We start from the raw sequence: 24,301 nt of genomic DNA, 5'->3' as shown, positions 1-24,301 counted from the left end.
AACAGCCTTTTAGGGAGATTTTAGGCTCAAAAAGACCCATTGAGGGAGCTTTTGGGCTCAAAACCAGCAATTTAATGATATCTGGGGGTCAGAAACGCCCACCTGGGGAGCTTTTGCGCTAAGAAACAGCAATTTAGGGAGCTTTGGTGCTCCAAAGACCGACTCAGGGAGATTTTGGGCTCAGAAACAGTGACTGAGGGAGGTTTTTGTCTCAAAACCAGCAATTTAGGGAGCTCTTGGCCCGAGAAACACTCATTTAGGCAGCTTTTGGGCCTCTAAAACACCCTTTTAGGGAGCTTTTGGGCTCAGAAACACTTATTTGGGGATCTTTTGGGCTCAAAACCAGCAATTTATAGAGATTTGGGTCTCAGAAACACCCACCTGGGGAGCTTTTGCACTAAGGAACTGTGGTGGTTTAGCCCCTGCCGGGGTCTGAGACCACGCGGTCGCTACCCCTCCCCCACAAAGGGAGTGAAATACAAAGCCCCAAGACTGAAATAAGGAAAGGTTTAATACAACAATGCAATAGCAACACAACCAACAACAACAATAACAATAACAGTAATAGTGATAGCAATGAACAGAGCAAAATAGCTACCAAATACAGCAGTTTGAAGCACGATGTACAAAACCACGAGTGCACCGCGCTCCGCGCCAGGAAAAAATGTGACCTGCCAGGATGTGACGTCCGCATGGTATCTGAATAACCCGGCTAGAGCTCCCCCCCACTGCTGGGGAAACTTAACCCTATCCTGGTTAAACCAGGACAGGAACAGCAATTTCGGGAGCTGTGGGGCTCCAAAATGTCAATATAGGGATCTTTTGTGCTCAGAAACAGTGACTTGGGGAGGTTTTTGGCTCAAAACCAGCAATTTAGGGAGGTCTTGAGCCTGAGGAACAGCCACTTAGGCAACTTTTGGGCCTCCAAAACACCCTTTTAGGGAGCTTTTGAGCTCAGGAAAAAGTCTGCAGGGAGCTTTGCGGCTAAGAAACATCCATTTTGGAGCTTTTAGGCTCAGAAAAACCAAGACAGGGAGCGACTTAGGAAGCTTTTGTGCTAAGAAACAGCAACTGAGGGAGTTTTGGGGCTCCAAAAGCCCAACTTAGGGAGATTTTGGGCTCAGAAACAGCAACTTAGGGTTGTTTTCAGCTGAGTAACAGCAATTTAAGGAGCTTTGGGGCTCCAAACCAGCAATTTAATGAGATTTGGGGCTCAAAAACCCCCACCTGGGGAGCTTTTGGGCTAAGAAACAGCAATTTTGGGAGCTGTGGCGCTCCAAAATGTCAATATAGGGAGATTTGGGGCTCAGAAACAGTGACTGAGGGAGGTTTTTGGCTCAAAAGCAGCAATTTAGATAGCTCTTGGCCTGAGGAACAGCCACTTAGGCATGTTTTGGGCCTCCAAAACACAATTTTAGGGAGCTTTTGGGCTCAAAAAGACCCATCGAGGGATATTTTGGGGTGAGAAACTGCGAATTTAGGTGGTTTTTAGGTGAGAAACACAATTTAGGGAGCTCTTGTCCTGAGAAACACCAACTTAGGCAGCTTTTGGGCCTCCAAAACTCCCTTTTAGGGAGCTTTTGGGCCTTCAAAACACCCTTTTAGGGAGCTTTTGGGTTCAAAAGCAGCAATTTAATGATATCTGGGGGTCAGAAACCCCCACCTGGGGAGCTTTTGGGCTATGAAACAGCAATTTCGGGAGCTCTGGGGCTTAGAAACAGCCACTGAATTAGCTTCTGGGTCTCAAAAGCATCTGTTTAGGCAGCATTTGAGCTCAGAAAAAACAATGCAGGGAGCTCTGGAGCTCAGAAGGAGCAATTTAGGTAGGTTTTGGGCCAAGAAATACCCATTTATGGGGCTTCTGGGCCTGAGAAACAGCCGTTTAGGGAGCATTTGGGCTCAGAAACACCAATTTGGGGGCTTTTGGGCTCAGAAAGACCCATTTAGGGAGCTCTGGGTCTCCAAACCAGCAATTCAAAGAGATTTGGGTCCCAGAAACACCCTCCTAGGGAGCTTTTGCACTAAGAAACAGCAATTTTGGGAGCTCTGGGGCTCCAAAATGTCAATATAGGGAGCTTTTGGGCTCAGAAAGAGTGACTGAGGGAGCTTTTTGGCTCAAAACCAGCAGTTTAGGGAGCTCTTGGCCTGACAAACACCAATTTGGGGGCTTTTGGGCTCAGAAAGACCCATTTAGGGAGCTCTGGGTCTCCAAACCAGCAATTCAAAGAGATTTGGGTCCCAGAAACACCCGCCTGGGGAGCTTTTGGGCTAAGAAACAGCAATTTTGGGAGCTCTGGGGCTCCAAAATGTCAATATAGGGATCTTTTGTGCTCAGAAAGAGTGACTTGGGGAGGTTTTTGGCTCAAAACCAGCAATTTAGGGAACTCTTGTCCCGACAAACACTCACTTAGGCAGCTTTTGGTCCTCCAAAACACCCTTTTAGGGAGATTTGGGGCTCAAAAAGACCCAATGAGGGAGCTTTTGGGCTCAAAACCAGCAATTTAATGATATCTGGGGGTCAGAAACCCCCACCAGGGGAGCTTTTGGGCTAAGAAACAGCAATTTCGGGAGCTCTGGAGCTCAGAAGGAGCAATTTAGGTAGGTTTTGGGCCAAGAAATACCCATTTATGGGGCTTCTGGGCCTGAGAAACAGCCGTTTAGGGAGCATTTGGGCTCAGAAACACCGATTTGGGGGCTTTTGGGCTCAGAAAGACCCATTTAGGGAGCTCTGGGTCTCCAAACCAGCAATTCAAAGAGATTTGGGTCCCAGAAACACCCTCCTAGGGAGCTTTTGCACTAAGAAACAGCAATTTCGGGAGCTCTGGGGCTCCAAAATGTCAATATAGGGAGCTTTTGGGCTCAGAAAGAGTGACTGAGGGAGGTTTTTGGCTCAAAACCAGCAATTTAGGGAACTCTTGGCCCGAGAAACACTCACTTAGGCAGCTTTTGAGCCTCCAAAACACCCTTTTAGGGAGCTTTTCAGCTCAGAAACACTTATTTGGGGATCTTTTGGGCTCAAATCCAGCAATTCAACGAGATTTGGGTCTCAGAAACACCCGCCTGGGGAGCTTTTGGGCTAAGAAACAGCAATTTCGGGAGCTCTGGGGCTCCAAAATGTCAATATAGGGAGCTTTTGGGCTCAGAAACAGTGACTTGGGGAGGTTTTTGGCTCAAAACCAGCAATTTAGGGAGGTCTTGAGCCTGAGGAACAGCCACTTAGGCAGCTTTTGGGCCTCCAAAACACCCTTTTAGGGAGCTTTTGAGGTCAGGAAAAAGTCTGCAGGGAGCTTTGCGGCTAAGAAACATCCATTTTGGAGCTTTTAGGCTCAGAAAAACCAAGACAGGGAGCGACTTAGGAAGCTTTTGTGCTAAGAAACAGCAACTGAGGGAGTTTTGGGGCTCCAAAAGCCCAACTTAGGGAGATTTTGGGCTCAGAAACAGCAACTTAGGGTTGTTTTCAGCTGAGTAACAGCAATTTAAGGAGCTTTGGGGCTCCAAACCAGCAATTTAATGAGATTTGGGGCTCAAAAACCCCCACCTGGGGAGCTTTTGGGCTAAGAAACAGCAATTTTGGGAGCTGTGGCGCTCCAAAATGTCAATATAGGGAGATTTGGGGCTCAGAAACAGTGACTGAGGGAGGTTTTTGGCTCAAAAGCAGCAATTTAGATAGCTCTTGGCCTGAGGAACAGCCACTTAGGCATGTTTTGGGCCTCCAAAACACAATTTTAGGGAGCTTTTGGGCTCAAAAAGACCCATCGAGGGATATTTTGGGGTGAGAAACTGCGAATTTAGGTGGTTTTTAGGTGAGAAACACAATTTAGGGAGCTCTTGTCCTGAGAAACACCAACTTAGGCAGCTTTTGGGCCTCCAAAACTCCCTTTTAGGGAGCTTTTGGGCCTTCAAAACACCCTTTTAGGGAGCTTTTGGGTTCAAAAGCAGCAATTTAATGATATCTGGGGGTCAGAAACCCCCACCTGGGGAGCTTTTGGGCTATGAAACAGCAATTTCGGGAGCTCTGGGGCTTAGAAACAGCCACTGAATTAGCTTCTGGGTCTCAAAAGCATCTGTTTAGGCAGCATTTGAGCTCAGAAAAAACAATGCAGGGAGCTCTGGAGCTCAGAAGGAGCAATTTAGGTAGGTTTTGGGCCAAGAAATACCCATTTATGGGGCTTCTGGGCCTGAGAAACAGCCGTTTAGGGAGCATTTGGGCTCAGAAACACCAATTTGGGGGCTTTTGGGCTCAGAAAGACCCATTTAGGGAGCTCTGGGTCTCCAAACCAGCAATTCAAAGAGATTTGGGTCCCAGAAACACCCTCCTAGGGAGCTTTTGCACTAAGAAACAGCAATTTTGGGAGCTCTGGGGCTCCAAAATGTCAATATAGGGAGCTTTTGGGCTCAGAAAGAGTGACTGAGGGAGCTTTTTGGCTCAAAACCAGCAGTTTAGGGAGCTCTTGGCCTGACAAACACCAATTTGGGGGCTTTTGGGCTCAGAAAGACCCATTTAGGGAGCTCTGGGTCTCCAAACCAGCAATTCAAAGAGATTTGGGTCCCAGAAACACCCGCCTGGGGAGCTTTTGGGCTAAGAAACAGCAATTTTGGGAGCTCTGGGGCTCCAAAATGTCAATATAGGGATCTTTTGTGCTCAGAAAGAGTGACTTGGGGAGGTTTTTGGCTCAAAACCAGCAATTTAGGGAACTCTTGTCCCGACAAACACTCACTTAGGCAGCTTTTGGTCCTCCAAAACACCCTTTTAGGGAGATTTGGGGCTCAAAAAGACCCAATGAGGGAGCTTTTGGGCTCAAAACCAGCAATTTAATGATATCTGGGGGTCAGAAACCCCCACCAGGGGAGCTTTTGGGCTAAGAAACAGCAATTTCGGGAGCTCTGGAGCTCAGAAGGAGCAATTTAGGTAGGTTTTGGGCCAAGAAATACCCATTTATGGGGCTTCTGGGCCTGAGAAACAGCCGTTTAGGGAGCATTTGGGCTCAGAAACACCGATTTGGGGGCTTTTGGGCTCAGAAAGACCCATTTAGGGAGCTCTGGGTCTCCAAACCAGCAATTCAAAGAGATTTGGGTCCCAGAAACACCCTCCTAGGGAGCTTTTGCACTAAGAAACAGCAATTTCGGGAGCTCTGGGGCTCCAAAATGTCAATATAGGGAGCTTTTGGGCTCAGAAAGAGTGACTGAGGGAGGTTTTTGGCTCAAAACCAGCAATTTAGGGAACTCTTGGCCCGAGAAACACTCACTTAGGCAGCTTTTGAGCCTCCAAAACACCCTTTTAGGGAGCTTTTCAGCTCAGAAACACTTATTTGGGGATCTTTTGGGCTCAAATCCAGCAATTCAACGAGATTTGGGTCTCAGAAACACCCGCCTGGGGAGCTTTTGGGCTAAGAAACAGCAATTTCGGGAGCTCTGGGGCTCCAAAATGTCAATATAGGGAGCTTTTGGGCTCAGAAACAGTGACTTGGGGAGGTTTTTGGCTCAAAACCAGCAATTTAGGGAGGTCTTGAGCCTGAGGAACAGCCACTTAGGCAGCTTTTGGGCCTCCAAAACACCCTTTTAGGGAGCTTTTGAGGTCAGGAAAAAGTCTGCAGGGAGCTTTGCGGCTAAGAAACATCCATTTTGGAGCTTTTAGGCTCAGAAAAACCAAGACAGGGAGCGACTTAGGAAGCTTTTGTGCTAAGAAACAGCAACTGAGGGAGTTTTGGGGCTCCAAAAGCCCAACTTAGGGAGATTTTGGGCTCAGAAACAGCAACTTAGGGTTGTTTTCAGCTGAGTAACAGCAATTTAAGGAGCTTTGGGGCTCCAAACCAGCAATTTAATGAGATTTGGGGCTCAAAAACCCCCACCTGGGGAGCTTTTGGGCTAAGAAACAGCAATTTTGGGAGCTGTGGCGCTCCAAAATGTCAATATAGGGAGATTTGGGGCTCAGAAACAGTGACTGAGGGAGGTTTTTGGCTCAAAAGCAGCAATTTAGATAGCTCTTGGCCTGAGGAACAGCCACTTAGGCATGTTTTGGGCCTCCAAAACACAATTTTAGGGAGCTTTTGAGCTCAAAAAGACCCATCGAGGGATATTTTGGGGTGAGAAACTGCGAATTTAGGTGGTTTTTAGGTGAGAAACACAATTTAGGGAGCTCTTGTCCTGAGAAACACCAACTTAGGCAGCTTTTGGGCCTCCAAAACTCCCTTTTAGGGAGCTTTTGGGCCTTCAAAACACCCTTTTAGGGAGCTTTTGGGTTCAAAAGCAGCAATTTAATGATATCTGGGGGTCAGAAACCCCCACCTGGGGAGCTTTTGGGCTATGAAACAGCAATTTCGGGAGCTCTGGGGCTTAGAAACAGCCACTGAATTAGCTTCTGGGTCTCAAAAGCATCTGTTTAGGCAGCATTTGAGCTCAGAAAAAACAATGCAGGGAGCTCTGGAGCTCAGAAGGAGCAATTTAGGTAGGTTTTGGGCCAAGAAATACCCATTTATGGGGCTTCTGGGCCTGAGAAACAGCCGTTTAGGGAGCATTTGGGCTCAGAAACACCAATTTGGGGGCTTTTGGGCTCAGAAAGACCCATTTAGGGAGCTCTGGGTCTCCAAACCAGCAATTCAAAGAGATTTGGGTCCCAGAAACACCCTCCTAGGGAGCTTTTGCACTAAGAAACAGCAATTTTGGGAGCTCTGGGGCTCCAAAATGTCAATATAGGGAGCTTTTGGGCTCAGAAAGAGTGACTGAGGGAGCTTTTTGGCTCAAAACCAGCAGTTTAGGGAGCTCTTGGCCTGACAAACACCAATTTGGGGGCTTTTGGGCTCAGAAAGACCCATTTAGGGAGCTCTGGGTCTCCAAACCAGCAATTCAAAGAGATTTGGGTCCCAGAAACACCCGCCTGGGGAGCTTTTGGGCTAAGAAACAGCAATTTTGGGAGCTCTGGGGCTCCAAAATGTCAATATAGGGATCTTTTGTGCTCAGAAAGAGTGACTTGGGGAGGTTTTTGGCTCAAAACCAGCAATTTAGGGAACTCTTGTCCCGACAAACACTCACTTAGGCAGCTTTTGGTCCTCCAAAACACCCTTTTAGGGAGATTTGGGGCTCAAAAAGACCCATTGAGGGAGCTTTTGGGCTCAAAACCAGCAATTTAATGATATCTGGGGGTCAGAAACCCCCACCAGGGGAGCTTTTGGGCTAAGAAACAGCAATTTCGGGAGCTCTGGAGCTCAGAAGGAGCAATTTAGGTAGGTTTTGGGCCAAGAAATACCCATTTATGGGGCTTCTGGGCCTGAGAAACAGCCGTTTAGGGAGCGTTTGGGCTCAGAAACACCGATTTGGGGGCTTTTGGGCTCAGAAAGACCCATTTAGGGAGCTCTGGGTCTCCAAACCAGCAATTCAAAGAGATTTGGGTCCCAGAAACACCCTCCTAGGGAGCTTTTGCACTAAGAAACAGCAATTTCGGGAGCTCTGGGGCTCCAAAATGTCAATATAGGGAGCTTTTGGGCTCAGAAAGAGTGACTGAGGGAGGTTTTTGGCTCAAAACCAGCAATTTAGGGAACTCTTGGCCCGAGAAACACTCACTTAGGCAGCTTTTGAGCCTCCAAAACACCCTTTTAGGGAGCTTTTCAGCTCAGAAACACTTATTTGGGGATCTTTTGGGCTCAAATCCAGCAATTCAACGAGATTTGGGTCTCAGAAACACCCGCCTGGGGAGCTTTTGGGCTAAGAAACAGCAATTTCGGGAGCTCTGGGGCTCCAAAATGTCAATATAGGGAGCTTTTGGGCTCAGAAACAGTGACTTGGGGAGGTTTTTGGCTCAAAACCAGCAATTTAGGGAGGTCTTGAGCCTGAGGAACAGCCACTTAGGCAGCTTTTGGGCCTCCAAAACACCCTTTTAGGGAGCTTTTGAGGTCAGGAAAAAGTCTGCAGGGAGCTTTGCGGCTAAGAAACATCCATTTTGGAGCTTTTAGGCTCAGAAAAACCAAGACAGGGAGCGACTTAGGAAGCTTTTGTGCTAAGAAACAGCAACTGAGGGAGTTTTGGGGCTCCAAAAGCCCAACTTAGGGAGATTTTGGGCTCAGAAACAGCAACTTAGGGTTGTTTTCAGCTGAGTAACAGCAATTTAAGGAGCTTTGGGGCTCCAAACCAGCAATTTAATGAGATTTGGGGCTCAAAAACCCCCACCTGGGGAGCTTTTGGGCTAAGAAACAGCAATTTTGGGAGCTGTGGCGCTCCAAAATGTCAATATAGGGAGATTTGGGGCTCAGAAACAGTGACTGAGGGAGGTTTTTGGCTCAAAAGCAGCAATTTAGATAGCTCTTGGCCTGAGGAACAGCCACTTAGGCATGTTTTGGGCCTCCAAAACACAATTTTAGGGAGCTTTTGGGCTCAAAAAGACCCATCGAGGGATATTTTGGGGTGAGAAACTGCGAATTTAGGTGGTTTTTAGGTGAGAAACACAATTTAGGGAGCTCTTGTCCTGAGAAACACCAACTTAGGCAGCTTTTGGGCCTCCAAAACTCCCTTTTAGGGAGCTTTTGGGCCTTCAAAACACCCTTTTAGGGAGCTTTTGGGTTCAAAAGCAGCAATTTAATGATATCTGGGGGTCAGAAACCCCCACCTGGGGAGCTTTTGGGCTATGAAACAGCAATTTCGGGAGCTCTGGGGCTTAGAAACAGCCACTGAATTAGCTTCTGGGTCTCAAAAGCATCTGTTTAGGCAGCATTTGAGCTCAGAAAAAACAATGCAGGGAGCTCTGGAGCTCAGAAGGAGCAATTTAGGTAGGTTTTGGGCCAAGAAATACCCATTTATGGGGCTTCTGGGCCTGAGAAACAGCCGTTTAGGGAGCATTTGGGCTCAGAAACACCAATTTGGGGGCTTTTGGGCTCAGAAAGACCCATTTAGGGAGCTCTGGGTCTCCAAACCAGCAATTCAAAGAGATTTGGGTCCCAGAAACACCCTCCTAGGGAGCTTTTGCACTAAGAAACAGCAATTTTGGGAGCTCTGGGGCTCCAAAATGTCAATATAGGGAGCTTTTGGGCTCAGAAAGAGTGACTGAGGGAGCTTTTTGGCTCAAAACCAGCAGTTTAGGGAGCTCTTGGCCTGACAAACACCAATTTGGGGGCTTTTGGGCTCAGAAAGACCCATTTAGGGAGCTCTGGGTCTCCAAACCAGCAATTCAAAGAGATTTGGGTCCCAGAAACACCCGCCTGGGGAGCTTTTGGGCTAAGAAACAGCAATTTTGGGAGCTCTGGGGCTCCAAAATGTCAATATAGGGATCTTTTGTGCTCAGAAAGAGTGACTTGGGGAGGTTTTTGGCTCAAAACCAGCAATTTAGGGAACTCTTGTCCCGACAAACACTCACTTAGGCAGCTTTTGGTCCTCCAAAACAGCCTTTTAGGGAGATTTGGTGCTCAAAAAGACCCAATGAGGGAGCTTTTGGGCTCAAAACCAGCAATTTAATGATATCTGGGGGTCAGAAACCCCCACCAGGGGAGCTTTTGGGCTAAGAAACAGCAATTTCGGGAGCTCTGGAGCTCAGAAGGAGCAATTTAGGTAGGTTTTGGGCCAAGAAATACCCATTTATGGGGCTTCTGGGCCTGAGAAACAGCCGTTTAGGGAGCATTTGGGCTCAGAAACACCGATTTGGGGGCTTTTGGGCTCAGAAAGACCCATTTAGGGAGCTCTGGGTCTCCAAACCAGCAATTCAAAGAGATTTGGGTCCCAGAAACACCCTCCTAGGGAGCTTTTGCACTAAGAAACAGCAATTTCGGGAGCTCTGGGGCTCCAAAATGTCAATATAGGGAGCTTTTGGGCTCAGAAAGAGTGACTGAGGGAGGTTTTTGGCTCAAAACCAGCAATTTAGGGAACTCTTGGCCCGAGAAACACTCACTTAGGCAGCTTTTGGTCCTCCAAAACAGCCTTTTAGGGAGATTTTAGGCTCAAAAAGACCCATTGAGGGAGCTTTTGGGCTCAAAACCAGCAATTTAATGATATCTGGGGGTCAGAAACGCCCACCTGGGGAGCTTTTGCGCTAAGAAACAGCAATTTAGGGAGCTTTGGTGCTCCAAAGACCGACTCAGGGAGATTTTGGGCTCAGAAACAGTGACTGAGGGAGGTTTTTGTCTCAAAACCAGCAATTTAGGGAGCTCTTGGCCCGAGAAACACTCATTTAGGCAGCTTTTGGGCCTCTAAAACACCCTTTTAGGGAGCTTTTGGGCTCAGAAACACTTATTTGGGGATCTTTTGGGCTCAAAACCAGCAATTTATAGAGATTTGGGTCTCAGAAACACCCACCTGGGGAGCTTTTGCACTAAGGAACTGTGGTGGTTTAGCCCCTGCCGGGGTCTGAGACCACGCGGTCGCTACCCCTCCCCCACAAAGGGAGTGAAATACAAAGCCCCAAGACTGAAATAAGGAAAGGTTTAATACAACAATGCAATAGCAACACAACCAACAACAACAATAACAATAACAGTAATAGTGATAGCAATGAACAGAGCAAAATAGCTACCAAATACAGCAGTTTGAAGCACGATGTACAAAACCACGAGTGCACCGCGCTCCGCGCCAGGAAAAAATGTGACCTGCCAGGATGTGACGTCCGCATGGTATCTGAATAACCCGGCTAGAGCTCCCCCCCACTGCTGGGGAAACTTAACCCTATCCTGGTTAAACCAGGACAGGAACAGCAATTTCGGGAGCTGTGGGGCTCCAAAATGTCAATATAGGGATCTTTTGTGCTCAGAAACAGTGACTTGGGGAGGTTTTTGGCTCAAAACCAGCAATTTAGGGAGGCCTTGAGCCTGAGGAACAGCCACTTAGGCAACTTTTGGGCCTCCAAAACACCCTTTTAGGGAGCTTTTGAGGTCAGGAAAAAGTCTGCAGGGAGCTTTGCGGCTAAGAAACATCCATTTTGGAGCTTTTAGGCTCAGAAAAACCAAGACAGGGAGCGACTTAGGAAGCTTTTGTGCTAAGAAACAGCAACTGAGGGAGTTTTGGGGCTCCAAAAGCCCAACTTAGGGAGATTTTGGGCTCAGAAACAGCAACTTAGGGTTGTTTTCAGCTGAGTAACAGCAATTTAAGGAGCTTTGGGGCTCCAAACCAGCAATTTAATGAGATTTGGGGCTCAAAAACCCCCACCTGGGGAGCTTTTGGGCTAAGAAACAGCAATTTTGGGAGCTGTGGCGCTCCAAAATGTCAATATAGGGAGATTTGGGGCTCAGAAAGAGTGACTGAGGGAGGTTTTTGGCTCAAAAGCAGCAATTTAGATAGCTCTTGGCCTGAGGAACAGCCACTTAGGCATGTTTTGGGCCTCCAAAACACAATTTTAGGGAGCTTTTGGGCTCAAAAAGACCCATCGAGGGATATTTTGGGGTGAGAAACTGCGAATTTAGGTGGTTTTTAGGTGAGAAACACAATTTAGGGAGCTCTTGTCCTGAGAAACACCAACTTAGGCAGCTTTTGGGCCTCCAAAACTCCCTTTTAGGGAGCTTTTGGGCCTTCAAAACACCCTTTTAGGGAGCTTTTGGGTTCAAAAGCAGCAATTTAATGATATCTGGGGGTCAGAAACCCCCACCTGGGGAGCTTTTGGGCTATGAAACAGCAATTTCGGGAGCTCTGGGGCTTAGAAACAGCCACTGAATTAGCTTCTGGGTCTCAAAAGCATCTGTTTAGGCAGCATTTGAGCTCAGAAAAAACAATGCAGGGAGCTCTGGAGCTCAGAAGGAGCAATTTAGGTAGGTTTTGGGCCAAGAAATACCCATTTATGGGGCTTCTGGGCCTGAGAAACAGCCGTTTAGGGAGCATTTGGGCTCAGAAACACCGATTTGGGGGCTTTTGGGCTCAGAAAGACCCATTTAGGGAGCTCTGGGTCTCCAAACCAGCAATTCAAAGAGATTTGGGTCCCAGAAACACCCTCCTAGGGAGCTTTTGCACTAAGAAACAGCAATTTCGGGAGCTCTGGGGCTCCAAAATGTCAATATAGGGAGCTTTTGGGCTCAGAAAGAGTGACTGAGGGAGGTTTTTGGCTCAAAACCAGCAATTTAGGGAACTCTTGGCCCGAGAAACACTCACTTAGGCAGCTTTTGAGCCTCCAAAACACCCTTTTAGGGAGCTTTTCAGCTCAGAAACACTTATTTGGGGATCTTTTGGGCTCAAATCCAGCAATTCAACGAGATTTGGGTCTCAGAAACACCCGCCTGGGGAGCTTTTGGGCTAAGAAACAGCAATTTCGGGAGCTCTGGGGCTCCAAAATGTCAATATAGGGAGCTTTTGGGCTCAGAAACAGTGACTTGGGGAGGTTTTTGGCTCAAAACCAGCAATTTAGGGAGGTCTTGAGCCTGAGGAACACCCACTTAGGCAGCTTTTGGGCCTCCAAAACACCCTTTTAGGGAGCTTTTGAGCTCAGGAAAAAGTCTGCAGGGAGCTTTGCGGCTAAGAAACATCCATTTTGGAGCTTTTAGGCTCAGAAAAACCAAGACAGGGAGCGACTTAGGAAGCTTTTGTGCTAAGAAACAGCAACTGAGGGAGTTTTGGGGCTCCAAAAGCCCAACTTAGGGAGATTTTGGGCTCAGAAACAGCAACTTAGGGTTGTTTTCAGCTGAGTAACAGCAATTTAAGGAGCTTTGGGGCTCCAAACCAGCAATTTAAAGAGATTTGGGGCTCAGAAACACCCACCTGGGGAGCTTTTGGGCTAAGAAACAGCAATTTTGGGAGCTGTGGCGCTCCAAAATGTCAATATAGGGAGCTTTTGGGCTCAGAAAGAGTGACTGAGGGAGGTTTTTGGCTCAAAACCAGCAATTTAGGGAACTCTTGGCCCGAGAAACACTCACTTAGGCAGCTTTTGGTCCTCCAAAACAGCCTTTTAGGGAGATTTTAGGCTCAAAAAGACCCATTGAGGGAGCTTTTGGGCTCAAAACCAGCAATTTAATGATATCTGGGGGTCAGAAACGCCCACCTGGGGAGCTTTTGCGCTAAGAAACAGCAATTTAGGGAGCTTTGGTGCTCCAAAGACCGACTCAGGGAGATTTTGGGCTCAGAAACAGTGACTGAGGGAGGTTTTTGTCTCAAAACCAGCAATTTAGGGAGCTCTTGGCCCGAGAAACACTCATTTAGGCAGCTTTTGGGCCTCTAAAACACCCTTTTAGGGAGCTTTTGGGCTCAGAAACACTTATTTGGGGATCTTTTGGGCTCAAAACCAGCAATTTATAGAGATTTGGGTCTCAGAAACACCCACCTGGGGAGCTTTTGCACTAAGGAACTGTGGTGGTTTAGCCCCTGCCGGGGTCTGAGACCACGCGGTCGCTACCCCTCCCCCACAAAGGGAGTGAAATACAAAGCCCCAAGACTGAAATAAGGAAAGGTTTAATACAACAATGCAATAGCAACACAACCAACAACAACAATAACAATAACAGTAATAGTGATAGCAATGAACAGAGCAAAATAGCTACCAAATACAGCAGTTTGAAGCACGATGTACAAAACCACGAGTGCACCGCGCTCCGCGCCAGGAAAAAATGTGACCTGCCAGGATGTGACGTCCGCATGGTATCTGAATAACCCGGCTAGAGCTCCCCCCCACTGCTGGGGAAACTTAACCCTATCCTGGTTAAACCAGGACAGGAACAGCAATTTCGGGAGCTGTGGGGCTCCAAAATGTCAATATAGGGATCTTTTGTGCTCAGAAACAGTGACTTGGGGAGGTTTTTGGCTCAAAACCAGCAATTTAGGGAGGTCTTGAGCCTGAGGAACAGCCACTTAGGCAACTTTTGGGCCTCCAAAACACCCTTTTAGGGAGCTTTTGAGGTCAGGAAAAAGTCTGCAGGGAGCTTTGCGGCTAAGAAACATCCATTTTGGAGCTTTTAGGCTCAGAAAAACCAAGACAGGGAGAGACTTAGGAAGCTTTTGTGCTAAGAAACAGCAACTGAGGGAGTTTTGGGGCTCCAAAAGCCCAACTTAGGGAGATTTTGGGCTCAGAAGCAGCAACTTAGGGTTGTTTTCAGCTGAGTAACAGCAATTTAGGGAGCTTTGGGGCTCCAAACCAGCAATTTAATGAGATTTGGGGCTCAAAACACCCACCTGGGGAGCTTTTGGGCTAAGAAACAGCAATTTTGGGAGCTGTGGCGCTCCAAAATGTCAATATAGGGAGCTTTTGGGCTCAGAAAGAGTGACTGAGGGAGGTTTTTGGCTCAAAACCAGCAATTTAGGGAACTCTTGGCCCGAGAAACACTCACTTAGGCAACTTTTGGGCCTCCAAAACACCCTTTTAGGGAGCTTTTGAGGTCAGGAAAAAGTCTGCAGGGAGCTTTGCGGCTAAGAAACATCCATTTTGGAGCTTTTAGGCTCAGAAAAACCAAGACAGGGAGAGACTTGGGAAGCTTTTGTGCTAAGAAACAGCAACTGAGGGAGTTTTGGGGCTCCAAAAGCCCAACTTAGGGAGATTTTGGGCTCAGAAACAGCAACTTAGGGTTATTTTCAGCTGAGTAACAGCAATTTAAGGAGCTTTGGGGCTCCAAACCAGCAATTTAATGAGATTTGGGGCTCAAAAACCCCCACCTGGGGAGCTTTTGGGCTAAGAAACAGCAATTTTGGGAGCTGTGGCGCTCCAAAATGTCAATATAGGGAGATTTGGGGCTCAGAAAGAGTGACTGAGGGAGGTTTTTGGCTCAAAAGCAGCAATTTAGATAGCTCTTGGCCTGAGGAACAGCCACTTAGGCATGTTTTGGGCCTCCAAAACACAATTTTAGGGAGCTTTTGGGCTCAAAAAGACCCATCGAGGGATATTTTGGGGTGAGAAACTGCGAATTTAGGTGGTTTTTAGGTGAGAAACACAATTTAGGGAGCTCTTGTCCTGAGAAACACCAACTTAGGCAGCTTTTGGGCCTCCAAAACTCCCTTTTAGGGAGCTTTTGGGCCTTCAAAACACCCTTTTAGGGAGCTTTTGGGTTCAAAAGCAGCAATTTAATGATATCTGGGGGTCAGAAACCCCCACCTGGGGAGCTTTTGGGCTATGAAACAGCAATTTCGGGAGCTCTGGGGCTTAGAAACAGCCACTGAATTAGCTTCTGGGTCTCAAAAGCATCTGTTTAGGCAGCATTTGAGCTCAGAAAAAACAATGCAGGGAGCTCTGGAGCTCAGAAGGAGCAATTTAGGTAGGTTTTGGGCCAAGAAATACCCATTTATGGGGCTTCTGGGCCTGAGAAACAGCCGTTTAGGGAGCATTTGGGCTCAGAAACACCAATTTGGGGGCTTTTGGGCTCAGAAAGACCCATTTAGGGAGCTCTGGGTCTCCAAACCAGCAATTCAAAGAGATTTGGGTCCCAGAAACACCCTCCTAGGGAGCTTTTGCACTAAGAAACAGCAATTTTGGGAGCTCTGGGGCTCCAAAATGTCAATATAGGGAGCTTTTGGGCTCAGAAAGAGTGACTGAGGGAGGTTTTTGGCTCAAAACCAGCAGTTTAGGGAGCTCTTAGCCTGAGAAACACCCACTTAGGCAGCTTTTGGTCCTCCAAAACACCCTTTTAGGGAGCTCTGGGGCTCAAAACCAGCAATTTAAAGGGATTTGGGTCTCAGAAACACCCACCTGGGGAGGTTTTGCACTAAGAAACAGCAATTTAGGGAGCTTTGGGGCTCCAAAATGTCAATATAGGGAGCTTTTGGGCTCAGAAACAGTGACTGAGGGAGGTTTTTGGCTCAAAAGCAGCAATTTAGGGAACTCTTGGCCCGAGAAACACTCACTTAGGCAGCTTTTGAGCCTCTAAAACACCCTTTTAGGGAGCTTTTCAGCTCAGAAACACTTATTTGGGGATCTTTTGGGCTCAAATCCAGCAATTCAAAGAGATTTGGGTCTCAGAAACACCCGCCTGGGGAGCTTTTGGGCTAAGAAACAGCAATTTCGGGAGCTCTGGGGCTCTAAAATGTCAATATAGGGATCATTTGGGCTCAGAAAGAGTGACTTGGGGAGGTTTTTGGCTCAAAACCAGCAATTTAGGGAGGTCTTGAGCCTGAGGAACAGCCACTGTAGGCAACTTTTGGGCCTCCAAAACACCCTTTTAGGGAGCTTTTGAGGTCAGGAAAAAGTCTGCAGGGAGCTTTGCGGCTAAGAAACATCCATTTTGGAGCTTTTAGGCTCAGAAAAACCAAGACAGGGAGAGACTTAGGAAGCTTTTGTGCTAAGAAACAGCAACTGAGGGAGTTTTGGGGCTCCAAAAGCCCAACTTAGGGAGATTTTGGGCTCAGAAACAGCAACTTAGGGTTGTTTTCAGCTGAGTAACAGCAATTTAGGGAGCTTTGGGGCTCCAAACCAGCAATTTAATGAGATTTGGGGCTCAAAACACCCACCTGGGGAGCTTTTGGGCTAAGAAACAGCAATTTTGGGAGCTGTGGCGCTCCAAAATATCAATATAGGGAGCTTTTGGGCTCAGAAAGAGTGACTGAGGGAGGTTTTTGGCTCAAAACCAGCAATTTAGGGAACTCTTGGCCCGAGAAACACTCACTTAGGCAGCTTTTGGTCCTCCAAAACAGCCTTTTAGGGAGATTTTAGGCTCAAAAAGACCCATTGAGGGAGCTTTTGGGCTCAAAACCAGCAATTTAATGATATCTGGGGGTCAGAAACGCCCACCTGGGGAGCTTTTGCGCTAAGAAACAGCAATTTAGGGAGCTTTGGTGCTCCAAAGACCGACTCAGGGAGATTTTGGGCTCAGAAACAGTGACTGAGGGAGGTTTTTGGCTCAAAAGCAGCAATTTAGATAGCTCTTGGCCTGAGCAACAGCCACTTAGGCATGTTTTGGGCCTCCAAAACACAATTTCAGGGAGCTTTTGGGCTCAAAAAGACCCATCGAGGGATATTTTGGGGTGAGAAACTGCGAATTTAGGTGGTTTTTAGGTGAGAAACACAATTTAGGGAGCTCTTGTCCTGAGAAACACCAACTTAGGCAGCTTTTGGGCCTCCAAAACTCCCTTTTAGGGAGCTTTTGGGCCTTCAAAACACCCTTTTAGGGAGCTTTTGGGTTCAAAAGCAGCAATTTAATGATATCTGGGGGTCAGAAACCCCCACCTGGGGAGCTTTTGGGCTATGAAACAGCAATTTTGGGAGCTCTGGGGCTTAGAAACAGCCACTGAATTAGCTTCTGGGTCTCAAAAGCATCTGTTTAGGCAGCATTTGAGCTCAGAAAAAACAATGCAGGGAGCTCTGGAGCTCAGAAGGAGCAATTTAGGTAGGTTTTGGGCCAAGAAATACCCATTTATGGGGCTTCTGGGCCTGAGAAACAGCCGTTTAGGGAGCATTTGGGCTCAGAAACACCAATTTGGGGGCTTTTGGGCTCAGAAAGACCCATTTAGGGAGCTCTGGGTCTCCAAACCAGCAATTCAAAGAGATTTGGGTCCCAGAAACACCCTCCTAGGGAGCTTTTGCACTAAGAAACAGCAATTTTGGGAGCTCTGGGGCTCCAAAATGTCAATATAGGGAGCTTTTGGGCTCAGAAACAGTGACTGAGGGAGGTTTTTGGCTCAAAACCAGCAGTTTAGGGAACTCTTGGCCCGAGAAACACTCACTTAGGCAGCTTTTGAGCCTCCAAAACACCCTTTTAGGGAGCTTTTCAGCTCAGAAACACTTATTTGGGGATCTTTTGGGCTCAAATCCAGCAATTCAAAGAGATTTGGGTCTCAGAAACACCCGCCTGGGGAGCTTTTGGGCTAAGAAACAGCAATTTCGGGAGCTCTGGGGCTCTAAAATGTCAATATAGGGAGCTTTTGGGCTCAGAAACAGTGACTTGGGGAGGTTTTTGGCTCAAAACCAGCAATTTAGGGAGGTCTTGAGCCTGAGGAACAGCCACTGTAGGCAACTTTTGGGCCTCCAAAACACCCTTTTAGGGAGCTTTTGAGGTCAGGAAAAAGTCTGCAGGGAGCTTTGCGGCTAAGAAACATCCATTTTGGAGCTTTTAGGCTCAGAAAAACCAAGACAGGGAGAGACTTAGGAAGCTTTTGTGCTAAGAAACAGCAACTGAGGGAGTTTTGGGGCTCCAAAAGCCCAACTTAGGGAGATTTTGGGCTCAGAAACAGCAACTTAGGGTTGTTTTCAGCTGAGTAACAGCAATTTAGGGAGCTTTGGGGCTCCAAACCAGCAATTTAATGAGATTTGGGGCTCAAAACACCCACCTGGGGAGCTTTTGGGCTAAGAAACAGCAATTTTGGGAGCTGTGGCGCTCCAAAATGTCAATATAGGGAGCTTTTGGGCTCAGAAAGAGTGACTGAGGGAGGTTTTTGGCTCAAAACCAGCAATTTAGGGAACTCTTGGCCCGAGAAACACTCACTTAGGCAGCTTTTGGTCCTCCAAAACACCCTTTTAGGGAGATTTTAGGCTCAAAAAGACCCATTGAGGGAGCTTTTGGGCTCAAAACCAGCAATTTAATGATATCTGGGGGTCAGAAACGCCCACCTGGGGAGCTTTTGCGCTAAGAAACAGCAATTTAGGGAGCTTTGGTGCTCCAAAGACCGACTCAGGGAGATTTTGGGCTCAGAAACAGTGACTGAGGGAGGTTTTTGTCTCAAAACCAGCAATTTAGGGAGCTCTTGGCCCGAGAAACACTCATTTAGGCAGCTTTTGGGCCTCTAAAACACCCTTTTAGGGAGCTTTTGGGCTCAGAAACACTTATTTGGGGATCTTTTGGGCTCAAAACCAGCAATTTAAAGAGATTTGGGTCTCAGAAACACCCACCTGGGGAGCTTTTGCACTAAGGAACTGTGGTGGTTTAGCCCCTGCCGGGGTCTGAGACCACGCGGTCGCTACCCCTCCCCCACAAAGGGAGTGAAATACAAAGCCCCAAGACTGAAATAAGGAAAGGTTTAATACAACAATGCAATAGCAACACAACCAACAACAACAATAACAATAACAGTAATAGTGATAGCAATGAACAGAGCAAAATAGCTACCAAATACAGCAGTTTGAAGCACGATGTACAAAACCACGAGTGCACCGCGCTCCGCGCCAGGAAAAAATGTGACCTGCCAGGATGTGACGTCCGCATGGTATCTGAATAACCCGGCTAGAGCTCCCCCCCACTGCTGGGGAAACTTAACCCTATCCTGGTTAAACCAGGACAGGAACAGCAATTTCGGGAGCTCTGGGGCTCCAAAATGTCAATATAGGGATCTTTTGGGCTCAGAAACAGTGACTTGGGGAGGTTTTTGGCTCAAAACCAGCAATTTAGGGAGGTCTTGAGCCTGAGGAACAGCCACTTAGGCAACTTTTGGGCCTCCAAAACACCCTTTTAGGGAGCTTTTGAGGTCAGGAAAAAGCCTGCAGGGAGCTTTGCGGCTAAGAAACATCCATTTTGGAGCTTTTAGGCTCAGAAAAACCAAGACAGAGAGAGACTTAGGAAGCTTTTGTGCTAAGAAACAGCAACTGAGAGAGTTTTGGGGCTCCAAAAGCCCAACTTAGGGAGATTTTGGGCTCAGAAACAGCAACTTAGGGTTGTTTTCAGCTGAGTAACAGCAATTTAAGGAGCTTTGGGGCTCCAAACCAGCAATTTAAAGAGATTTGTGGCTCAAAAACCCCCACCTGGGGAGCTTTTGGGCTAAGAAACAGCAATTTTGGGAGCTGTGGCGCTCCAAAATGTCAATATAGGGAGATTTGGGGCTCAGAAAGAGTGACTGAGGGAGGTTTTTGGCTCAAAAGCAGCAATTTAGATAGCTCTTGGCCTGAGCAACAGCCACTTAGGCATGTTTTGGGCCTCCAAAACACAATTTTAGGGAGCTTTTGGACTCAAAAAGACCCATCTAGGGATATTTTGGGGTGAGAAACTGCGAATTTAGGTGGTTTTTAGGTGAGAAACACAATTTAGGGAGCTCTTGTCCTGAGAAACACCAACTTAGGCAGCTTTTGGGCCTCCAAAACTCCCTTTTAGGGAGCTTTTGGGCCTTCAAAACACCCTTTTAGGGAGCTTTTGGGTTCAAAAGCAGCAATTTAATGATATCTGGGGGTCAGAAACCCCCACCTGGGGAGCTTTTGGGCTATGAAACAGCAATTTCGGGAGCTCTGGGGCTTACAAACAGCCACTGAATTAGCTTCTGGGTCTCAAAAGCATCTGTTTAGGCAGCATTTGAGCTCAGAAAAAACAATGCAGGGAGCTCTGGAGCTCAGAAGGAGCAATTTAGGTAGGTTTTGGGCCAAGAAATACCCATTTATGGGGCTTCTGGGCCTGAGAAACAGCCGTTTAGGGAGCATTTGGGCTCAGAAACACCAATTTGGGGGCTTTTGGGCTCAGAAAGACCCATTTAGGGAGCTCTGGGTCTCCAAACCAGCAATTCAAAGAGATTTGGGTCCCAGAAACACCCTCCTAGGGAGCTTTTGCACTAAGAAACAGCAATTTTGGGAGCTCTGGGGCTCCAAAATGTCAATATAGGGAGCTTTTGGGCTCAGAAAGAGTGACTGAGGGAGGTTTTTGGCTCAAAACCAGCAATTTAGGGAACTCTTGGCCCGAGAAACACTCACTTAGGCAGCTTTTGAGCCTCCAAAACACCCTTTTAGGGAGCTTTTCAGCTCATAAACACTTATTTGGGGATCTTTTGGGCTCAAATCCAGCAATTCAAAGAGATTCGGGTCTCAGAAACACCCGCCTGGGGAGCTTTTGGGCTAAGAAACAGCAATTTCGGGAGCTCTGGGGCTCCAAAATGTTAATATAGGGATCTTTGGGGCTCAGAAACAGTGACTTGGGGAGGTTTTTGGCTCAAAACCAGCAATTTAGGGAGGTCTTGAGCCTGAGGAACACCCACTTATGCAGCTTTTGGGCCTCCAAAACACCCTTTTAGGGAGCTTTTGAGCTCATGAAAAAGTCTGCAGGGAGCTTTGCGGCTAAGAAACATCCATTTTGGAGCTTTTAGGCTCAGAAAAACCAAGACAGGGAGAGACTTGGGAAGCTTTTGTGCTAAGAAACAGCAACTGAGGGAGTTTTGGGGCTCCAAAAGCCCAACTTAGGGAGATTTTGGGCTCAGAAACAGCAACTTAGGGTTATTTTCAGCTGAGTAACAGCAATTTAAGGAGCTTTGGGGCTCCAAACCAGCAATTTAATGAGATTTGGGGCTCAAAAACCCCCACCTGGGGAGCTTTTGGGCTAAGAAACAGCAATTTTGGGAGCTGTGGCGCTCCAAAATGTCAATATAGGGAGATTTGGGGCTCAGAAAGAGTGACTGAGGGAGGTTTTTGGCTCAAAAGCAGCAATTTAGATAGCTCTTGGCCTGAGGAACACTCACTTAGGCAGCTTTTGGTCCTCCAAAACACCCTTTTAGGGAGATTTTAGGCTCATAAAGACCCATTGAGGGAGCTTTTGGGCTCAAAACCAGCAATTTAATGATATCTGGGGGTCAGAAACACCCACCTGGGGAGCTTTTGCGCTAAGAAACAGCAATTTAGGGAGCTTTGGGGCTCCAAAGACCGACTCAGGGAGATTTTGGGCTCAGAAACAGTGACTGAGGGAGGTTTTTGTCTCAAAACCAGCAATTTAGGGAGCTCTTAGCCCGAGAAACACTCACTTAGGCAGCTTTTGAGCCTCCAAAACACCCTTTTAGGGAGCTTTTGGGCTCAGAAACACTTATTTGGGGATCTTTTGGGCTCAAATCCAGCAATTCAAAGAGATTTGGGTCTCAGAAACACCCACCTGGGGAGCTTTTAGTCTCAGAAACAGGAATTTCGGGAGCTCTGGGGCTCCAAAATGTCAATATAGGGAGCTTTTGGGATCAGAAAGAGTGACTTGGGGAGGTTTTTGGCTCAAAACCAGCAATTTAGGGAGGTCTTGAGCCTGAGAAACACCCACTTAGGCAGCTTTTGGGCCTCCAAAACACCCTTTTAGGGAGCTTTTGAGCTCAGAAACACTTATTTGGGGATCTTTTGGGCTCAAATCCAGCAATTCAAAGAGATTTGGGTCTCAGAAACACCCGCCTGGGGAGCTTTTGGGCTAAGAAACAGCAATTTCGGGAGCTCTGGGGCTCCAAAATGTCAATATAGGGAGCTTTTGGGCTCAGAAAGAGTGACTTGGGGAGGTTTTTGGCTCAAAACCAGCAGTTTAGGGAGCTCTTGGCCTGAGAAACACCCACTTAGGCAGCTTTTGGGCCTCCAAATCAGCCTTTTAGGGAGCTTTTGGGCTCAAAAAGACCCATCGAGGGATCTTTTGGGCCTAGAAACTGCGACTTAGGGTGATTTTATGTGAGAAACAGTAATTTAGGGAGCTCTGGGGCTCAAAACCAATTTAAAGGTATTTGGGTCTCAGAAACAGCCACCTGGAGAGCTTTTGCATTAAGAAACTTTGACTGAGGGAGGTTTTTGGTTCAAAACCAGCAATTTAGGGAGGTCTTGGGCCTGGGATACACCCACTTAGGCAGCTTTTGTGCAGAACCAGGTCTTTGGGGAAAAGAAGAGTTTTCCTGAGGTGACTCCCTGTCCCTAAGGCTGGCTGTCAGCCTGCAGCCCGTGTGTGCCCTGTGCCGGGGAGCTGGCCAGGGGGCTGTCAGGGGAGCCGAGAGTTCTGACAGCACCTTCCTGGGGCGCTGGCTGGGACAGGCTGGGGAGGGTTTGAGCTTTGTGTGTGGAGGTCTGTGGTAGACAGGCGGGTCGGCATCGGCCTGTCAGCCCTGCGCAGCCCCAGAGAAGCAGCAAGGCTTTGGTGAGAAACAGGCCTTGGGAGAAAGATCAGAAGCTGCTGAGTTGTGCCAAGGTGTCAGGGAAAAACAACGGACAGCTGCAACACTGAACTGTGGGAACGTGCTGAGCTGTGAGAAGTTACCGCCGCGTGAACAGCGCGTGAACGAGAGGTGATTGGTCTGCACAGCGCGTGTTAGAGTGGTCTGATGGTGATAGGAGAAAAGGTTGATAGCTGTCTAATTGCTGATTTGCTAATTATGAAGTAAGAGCTTTAATGAGAGCATAAGATTGCCCGGTGCAGAGACACCTTCATAGTCGAGCGTCTCTGGTGTGTGGGCTGGTGGATTTATGTGTTGTCTTGTGAACCAGAATGATCACTTCATGTTGTGACTTTAACGTGCCTTCTGACTTAACCTGAACTTACGGTTAAGAGAAGAACAAGCAACCTGTTTTCTGAGGAAGGCTGTGAACTAGAAATGACTTAATGCTCTCCCGCAGAGCAACTGAAGTGCTATTAAAAACTGCCATCATTTCTTTCTGTTACTATGATCTTCAGAGTTCTTTTTTTCCTACTAAAACAGATTATTTTTTTTTTACTGTGTTCAGTGAGAGGGGAAAATAAACCTGAAAACAGGATATGTTTGCAAGTCCTCAAAGCTTGTTCTTAAATCTCTCTCTAAAAAAGTAAACGTTAGACCCAATTTTTTAAGTAGTGCTTAAAAACTTGGCTGTCACTGACTCTTTCTTTGTCCGTACCATATTAAAATGTCATACTCATTATGTGTACTGTTTTGAATGTTTGTTTTTTTTTTTTTGTACTTGCCTATCTTTGCTCTTGCATGTCAACTTTTTATCTTTGTGCTGCAGAAGGAGTCTTGCAAAAAATGGGGAAGAAAGATAGACGGTGAGTTACGGAGAATCGTGAGGTGTCCCGCAACATAGATATAGTAGGATACTAATTTAATTTAATTTACTATTTTTGTATAAGCAGTGTATTTCACATAGGGAAACTAGTTGTAATTTTAATTTAGCTGAAATAACTTCTTCCACGGAGTAGTGTAGTCTAAAATAACATTTGGTTTTGCTCTGTAGTTATAATTTAATATCTTACTGTTATAGTTATGCTACAGATACGCTCTAAGGGTGGAGGGAATATCTTCTTCAGAAGCCATGAAGTGGCAGTGATGTGCTGAAATCCATGTCTTCTGCTACGCTTTCTGAATTGCCTTATGATTTTTGAATAGACGCTGTTTACAAATAGCTGGTTTAGTTCTTGGCTTTTCACTTCAAATCTTACTAAAAGATGAATTCATTGATGTCTGCTTCATCTATGTTTGTTCTTGTGCCAGCCTTGCCTGGGAGCTTAAGTACTCCTCTGTCCCTAGAGGAACTGATGTTAAAATGATACACAGCAATCATATTTTCTCTGTCTTATTTTTGCTCTGTTAAATTAAGTTCTTGCTGTCCTTTTGAATGACAGGCACTTCACTTTTTAAACATCTTCATAGCCTGCTTTCAGAGTGTTTTATTCAGATCTGAATTCCATTTTTTAATTTATTTTTTTCCTGATGAAACCAGAATTGTCCCTAGTACTTTGTATAGCATCTCTGAAATGCCTGTATGATATTTTTTTTTTTTGTCTGCTGGGAATTGCTTTTTCCTGGGTTCTGCCACACTCTTGGATTA

This window comes from Strix uralensis, chromosome 31 (assembly GCF_047716275.1).
Source record: "Strix uralensis isolate ZFMK-TIS-50842 chromosome 31, bStrUra1, whole genome shotgun sequence".
In the NCBI taxonomy this organism is placed as follows: Eukaryota; Metazoa; Chordata; class Aves; order Strigiformes; family Strigidae; genus Strix; species Strix uralensis.
The sequence above is the reverse complement of the archived record's forward strand: the minus strand, read 5'-3'. Positions refer to the sequence as shown.